The sequence below is a fragment of the Rhinolophus sinicus genome, chromosome 1 (genome assembly GCF_057876585.1).
Source record: "Rhinolophus sinicus isolate RSI-liver-muscle chromosome 1, RSI-T2T, whole genome shotgun sequence".
Taxonomy (NCBI): Eukaryota; Metazoa; Chordata; class Mammalia; order Chiroptera; family Rhinolophidae; genus Rhinolophus; species Rhinolophus sinicus.
This window is the reverse complement of record NC_142501.1, coordinates 178,342,790-178,349,856: the sequence shown is the minus strand read 5'-3', so window position 1 is coordinate 178,349,856 and position 7,067 is coordinate 178,342,790. Positions and strand designations below refer to the sequence as shown.

Below are 7,067 nucleotides of genomic sequence, written 5' to 3'. Positions count from 1 at the left end.
AATCAACTTTAGAAAATGAAGGGTTTGATTTTGGTCATGTTACCTTGAGTTACCCATGGCACATCCAGGTGGTTATTCCCTAGTTGGGCGTTAATCTATAAGGGTAAGGTCCAAATGCCAAGCAATTCTTAGGGCAAACTAGTAGGGCATGGACTCTCGGGGATTTCCACTGTGTACATATTGAAAATGAAAAAATATTCTTGGGTAAAGGTAGAGAGACCTCATGTTAGAGGTCTCCTAAGTGAGGTGGGGAGACGTCAGGCAATGATTAGGTGTTTCCCCTTTAGGGACTCTTACTATTCCCACAAACATTGCCTAATGCACTGCCATCAAAAGACCAAGGCTGACCCTTTCTATGAAAGCCTTTAGTGTGGAAGCCAGGGGTTATTGAGCCTCTGCAATGACCTCCAGGGTAGGGGAGTAGCCCAGTTTCTTCAATTTGCATTTACTACAATTAGAGTAAATAATTTGGATAACATGAGCTATTTCCCATGGTTTAGTCATTTAATAAAGCAACTGGAGGAAAGAGATGAGACCACATCCTTCAAGTAAGGTAAACCTCAGAATATGGGGAAGTTGGCTTTTAAAAAATGACAGATGTTATAATGACCATTTTTTGCATTTGAGATGGACAACAGCCCAAATTATGTTTCAATGTTGCCATAACATGCATCCTAGAAGCAGGAGGTATGAAATAGGGCCCCCTGATAGTGCTAGGGCCAAGGTCCTAGAACCCAGTCAGTCCTCTCTCTCTTTTTCTGAGTTAGTCTTTGGTCAAGCTGACTATCTTGAGAGTTTCTCATGAATTCCGCCAAGTGCTTCCAAGAACCTTGGTGGCTTCCTGGGGAGAGTCTATTTCCATGATTTTTATTTGCCAGAATGAAAGCACTAGCATGGGTCCTCTATTGTGCACAAATAAATTGTAAATGTTTTAGCACCTTTTATTGCTAGGGAGGCACTCCACAATCTCCTTTCCCAAAGTAAAGACAAAGCAAGTTTAGGAGTATCTCAAGAGGCTTCTTTCTAATTTGAGCCTTTGGAAGTTAGAGCTAGGTGGGACATCAGGAAACAGGTGCTGAGAGTTTTAACCCCAGGCGTGCCGAATCCAGCTACCACGTCAGGCTTTTGACTGATGTTGTAATCCACAATCAGAGTACAATATTTACATTTTATGTTTGGTTTGTTTATTTTGTAGAAATGTTTGTTTTGCAAATGGCTTTGCTGAATGAATAGTACTACATTTGGGGTGTGTCAGATTTTATGTAAGCATATGATTCTTTGCCAAAACTTGGATTGAAAGTTCTAAAATGCTAGCAGAGTTAAAACAGCTTTTTTTCCAAATGTGCAATTGCAAATTCAAGTAAACATTATTTTTAATTAAAATGTTTACTCGAATTTTAAGTGAGAGTCCTTCACTCACAGTAGAGAAAAATAAACACAAATTTGAAATGAAATGTTTGACAATCTGAAAGAGCAGTTGCTAAGAACATGTCTCGCTGCCTTATTTAATTTGTTGGCTACTATGATGATGTATTTTGCGTGCCGGATACCTAACACAGCCAGAAATATATAATCCTCCTTTTTTTTAATCATTAAGTAACATGTTCATTAAGTTGATAGAGAGAGTTACACGTGTGTTGTTGTTTTTTAAGGGAATAATTACAAGGTATTTAAGTTCTAATTTTTAGATAATCTTTCTACATGGAGACATCAGGTTGTAAAATGTTAGTGTTACCCCACAACACATTTGCTTTTAAAGTTTATAAATTACCAGCTTTTCAGGGTATGAGTGTCCTGGGTGTCTGAGTATAATCCTCTAATTCAATCACGAAATCAGCCGAGAGTGTTTACACAATGTCCACTGGGCACACGATGTCCTACCTGGTACTGTTTTAAGAAAGAACTTGGAGCACAGACCCAATCTTCTGCAACTCTAAAGGTAGAATGGCTTCAACTCTCGGGGAAGGCGTCAGTCACTTCTCTGCAGCCCGTGGGCAACTGGTAATGTCAGAGAGTGTTGGGAAGAACTCCTGGGACCTGCTTTGGGTACCAGGGAGTTTCACTTTCCTTCGTGAAGGTAATTGAACTGTGTGAGGGAGTGAGAAACAAAAAGAGGGACAAATATATGTGCATGAAGATGCTAAATACTAGAAGCTAGTTTATGAGGCCTCAGTTAGCTAATTATTACAGAAGAATATTAAAAACCTTTGCTATAAAGAGGAGTGAGAAACGAGAAAGGGAATGCTGGTAGAAAGAATGTTTGCTGCCTGGATCTGATGTCATGAGGGCAAGAGCATTCCTGGGAAAGTGCTATACGTCCTTTTTCTTCCTCTAAGTAAAAATCATTTCATGTCAATCTTGTAACAGCTAAAGCCTGTTCTTTCCTGGATAAGTGTGTGAGGAAGCTGACTCTTGAGATAAATTAATGTATATACATGTTCATAAAGAATTATCATTTTCAGCTTCATGAACCTGAACAATTTTATTAACATTTTGAGGCAAAAAGCCAGCTATGCTCCCTTTATTACAATTCCCTGTAAGAGGAGGTCAGCTTCTTCAAAATAATAGCCTCTGGGCATTTTGTTCCTTCAACCGGGAGGATTTTGCCCTCTGTTCTCGAGGCCTGCTCCAGCTCACCCTGGTCCCTGCCCTATTTAACACATTGCAAATTTAAGTGATATATTTATAGGTTTATTACTTATAATTGGCCTCTTGCCACACATCATATGCTATATAAGGGCAGAGACCATGTTTGTTTTATTGACCACTGTGAGTTAGATGTTTACGTGATTCAGTGCTTGGTACAAGGTTGAAATGGGGGGGAAATGCCAAATGAAAGAATCAAGCATCATTTAAGTGATGAAATTCTAGGTTATTTTTTAAACAAGAAGCTGGGTATCTCGTTTTATATTCCTCTAGCTCTTTCTTGCTCATTTATCCTTTGATTTAACATCCAAGAACTTAGTCTGACATTGCTTCCTGGCTTCATTGACTAGAAATGAAAACTAAACAAAAACTATCAATGTTCTGATCTCTCCTTGGAATCAACATTTTCAGATGATTCGAAAAACTGTTCATAGGCAGTTTTCCTGGTAAAACGGCAGAAGGTCTTCTGCTCACTATTTGGCCGTGACAAGCTCTGAATTGAGAAATGATTCCACGAAGCTTCATAATAAATATTAAGTATGTAAAATTGTGGCATGTGTAACATTTATAAAAATAGAATTTATAGGAAACTCTGTGCAAAAAGTGGAGTTCATTTCAAAAACTGTGATCTGAGAATATACATGTTTATTCCTTAGATTTATTTCTTTTGATGGATCCATATTTGTATATAACTTTAGATATGCTTATTTAATATGTTTTGTAAAATATGAGATAAAAAACATAAACATTAATTTGTCTTATATATCTTTCTGGTTAAAAAATGCTTCTGTGCAGCTATTTTTTTTTTCATTAATTAGGTCCTAGGGATCTAAGTATAGACATTGTGAATGGATGAGGAAAATGTCTCCAAATAATTCTTAGGTGGTGATTGTACATATACATTATGTATTTATATGTACATATAATATTATACATTTTTATAAACTGTGACTATTTATAAGTGCTTTGAGGATTGCCATAACTAAACTTAGCTGATATTTGAAAGTACTTCACAAAGGAATTCCATATACTTTTCAGGAATTTCACCTTTTTTTCCCACAAACCTAGATTAAACCTAGATCAAGAAACTGGTAAAAGGAAAATCTTTTATCCCTTGGGTTCCAGCTACTTTTTATTGGGAAATATTCATTGTGCAAAAGTGTCTCATAATTACCTGGCTATTTTGCAATCTACCGAGCCAGGGCTGTCCAAGCTGCATTATATTCTTATATTGAAACCCTCATTTTCTGCTGTGCTTACCTGTTTTTCTTATGTTTTTATAAAGTATTTCATGTGTTTTTTAGGGGCTTTAATATTTTATCTATAGCCAATAAATGCTCAATAACCAAATGGATCTCCCTCTTCAAATAAAATATATCACTATGAAAACCTACTGTAAAATATTTAAACTTTATTAAGAATGTTTAGTATATTATTCATAGATAGATGTAAAGATAGTAATGCCCATGGAATTGTACCAAATTAACAACATTTTTTTTGCTAAATGGAGTGATTACTAAGTAAACAGGGACTTAGGGTCTAACAATTCTACTTTTCTGAAGTGAACATGAGGTTATATATTGTAATGTCATTCTAGCTGTCCTTTCATACTGAAGTAGTATTAGAAAAGGTACATTTACTGAAATATTAATATAGGCTGGCAAATAGTCTCATGCACCCTGATAGTATACTCTGGTTAACCTAGTTACATAACGATGATTTTAAAGTTAATCATTGAAATGTGCCCTTGAATTTCCTCATTTCTTTTCTAGTCTAATCAATGTGTACATGAAAATTTCAAAACCTAATTTCAAAACCTATTAACTAGCGATTTAAAAAAAATATTTGCAATTGAATCCAAAAAAGAATATTTACAACATGTTCAAGACCATCCTCAATTCAATTTACTGAAGTTATAATATTCAGTAAAATGAATATTACTTTAGGAAATACATATATCATATCTTTACATTCTAAACCCGCTCTGAGTGGCGGCAGCTGGTTAAAACTCAGATTTTTTAAAACTCTATTGTAACATAAAATTCCAAGTACACATTTTTTATGTAATGATAAAATATATCAGTACAACCTTAGAAAATATATATTTAAAATTATAATATTGTTGACCCAAGCCCCCTGCTAATTCCCAGGTGCTCATATGACACTAAGAATTTATTTCATAAAGATTAGATATCGTCACCATATCTTCTACTTCTCCTTGTATTTATGAAATAGATCCAGGATCTCAGCAGAGGTGAGTGTGGAAAGGGAAGCTCCACGTCACCATCGCACAACACGACCTCCTGCCACTGAGAATCTCAAAACATCAGGACAGTTCGAATGCTGAAAGGTAAACATGATCGTTTTACTGATTTCTGTCCGTACATTCCAAACAAGAACAGTTTAAGCAATTATCTTCTTATTTGTTACAGGAGACTTAGGTACATTCTGCTGTTGGAAATCCTTCTGGACCTGAGGTCCTCACCAATTCATTTTCTTTCTTTGGGGTCTCTGATAGGGGTATCACAGCTGATTCTTGAAGCCTCAGCACAGTTGCAACAGGTTGACAAGGGGGAAGGAATTTTCTGGCTGAAGGGAAAGCATGAATAAGGCTAGGAAGGTGTGCACGGAGAGTGTAATCCAGGGTGCTTAGGCTTCTGGAGGCCTAGGAGATGGTAGAAGTAGGTGAGACCTGCACCCTCCTTTTATCCTCAGAGCCTGGCACGGAGGCTGCAGTAGAGTGGGTGCTAAGTTCTTTGCTGTGGAATGACTAGATACATTAATAAATGAATAGTAAGTCTTTCAAAACCATGCTAAGGCATTGACGCTTGCAGCAACTTGAGTTTTAGCTGTGCAGTGAAGGCCTGACTCCTATGGAGTCAGGATGCAGAAGGCGGGAGGCCTGTTCCCACACTACTGTGATAACGTGTCCAGGGGACACGATCGGACTGAACTAGGTGATGCTCATGGGCAATACGGTGGAGGCAAACTGGTGGAGACACTGGAGGCTGCGTCATCGGGACTCAGCATCAGCTTGCATGTGGTGGGCAAGAGTGAAGTCAAACGTGACGCTCTGGTTTCTAGTCTATAAAAGCAGAATCTATGCATTATTTGCTGAGATAAGATGTACTGATAGAAGAATTATTTGGGGCAAATCACGCAAATGGACCTATGCAGGAAGTTGATGGAAATTGAAGAGCTTAGGGTTATTATTTGGAAGAAAATTCCTGAGAGCAGAATTTATGTTTCTTTGGACAATAATTAGTAACTATGTTTCAAACTGACCATATTAAATTATTAGTTCTGCTTAATGAAGTGAAGGTGTACGGGAGGTTCTGACAGTTTAACCCATTGTTTTCTCGTTTAAAAAGAGTTTGAATGTATGGTCCTAATACAATGACCCAGTGGTCTAGACCAGGTGTAGAGACAAGAGACAACATTGAAATAGCACTCAGAGGAAAACTTTGTGGGAATTTGGATGTCAGGTTAATACACAGTTAGGTCCTTTTGCTAATGAAACCCAAATCCTTGACACATAGTGAGTGAAACCTCATTTTGTCTTCTACCAGGCTCTCTGATGCTGTTCCAGACGTCCGTGGGCAGATGTTGAAGCTGACATTGGTGTGCAGTCTTCATACTCTACCTCTACCTCTCCCAACCCTCAGCAAGAACTGTGACAAGAACGCCCATGTTTGCCTGGAGCCTGCAGCTCCGTCAGAGGAGTTCGGGGCGTGGGGAGAAGAGCTCAGGCTTTGCACTGAATTCACATCCCTGTGCTGCCCCTACAGAGCCTGGCAAGTTATTTATTTGTGTCTCACAATCTTAGTTTGTTCAACTTGAAATGGTAAAAATAATAATACCTGACCTGCAAGAATCAGAAGAAAGCACATGTGAAAAAGCACTTATAAGACTGTAAAATGAGGAACTTTTGTGGTATTACTGAAAGAAGTTATGATGAAATAAAGAATAACCAAGATGAAATCAATCCAGTGTCGAAAACCAAAGCCCAGAGGATTTTTAAAAACTGGTTAATACAGGAGAATGATATACTAAGTCTATGAAGAAGAAGTAATCAGCCATATCAGTCTTGCTAGTCATGTGCTGTATAATGAAGTTTCGGTCAATGAGGGACCACATATATGACAGTGGTTCCCTAAGATTCTAATGAAGCTGAATTTCCTGTGAGAAAAGAAAAGATATGTGGTTCAGGAGGATTTTTTTTTTCTCCGACAGGATCAATATATGTGAGGCTTACCAATAGATTCCCTCTCACCCCCAGCATCTCAGTTTTCAGTGCACAGATTACACCCCCGTCAGCCACTAGCCTGTTTCAGCACAGAGGAGCCTGTCCCCCCAGTACCACATATTCAGAGGGCGCTACAGCCCTCCCACATGGTCTTCAGAGCACACGGCTGTACATG

The 7,067-nt window shown here is 38.0% G+C and overlaps 1 long non-coding RNA gene across 1 annotated transcript; it reads left to right on the top strand.

Moving 5' to 3' along the window:
• Positions 1-1,835: 1,835 nt before the first annotated feature.
• On the top strand, positions 1,836-6,631 carry LOC141569547 (uncharacterized). Its single transcript, XR_012493265.2, has 3 exons — positions 1,836-2,077; positions 4,882-4,996; positions 6,216-6,631. It is a non-coding gene; the product is annotated as an uncharacterized LOC141569547 (long non-coding RNA).
• The last annotated feature ends 436 nt before the right edge of the window (positions 6,632-7,067 follow it).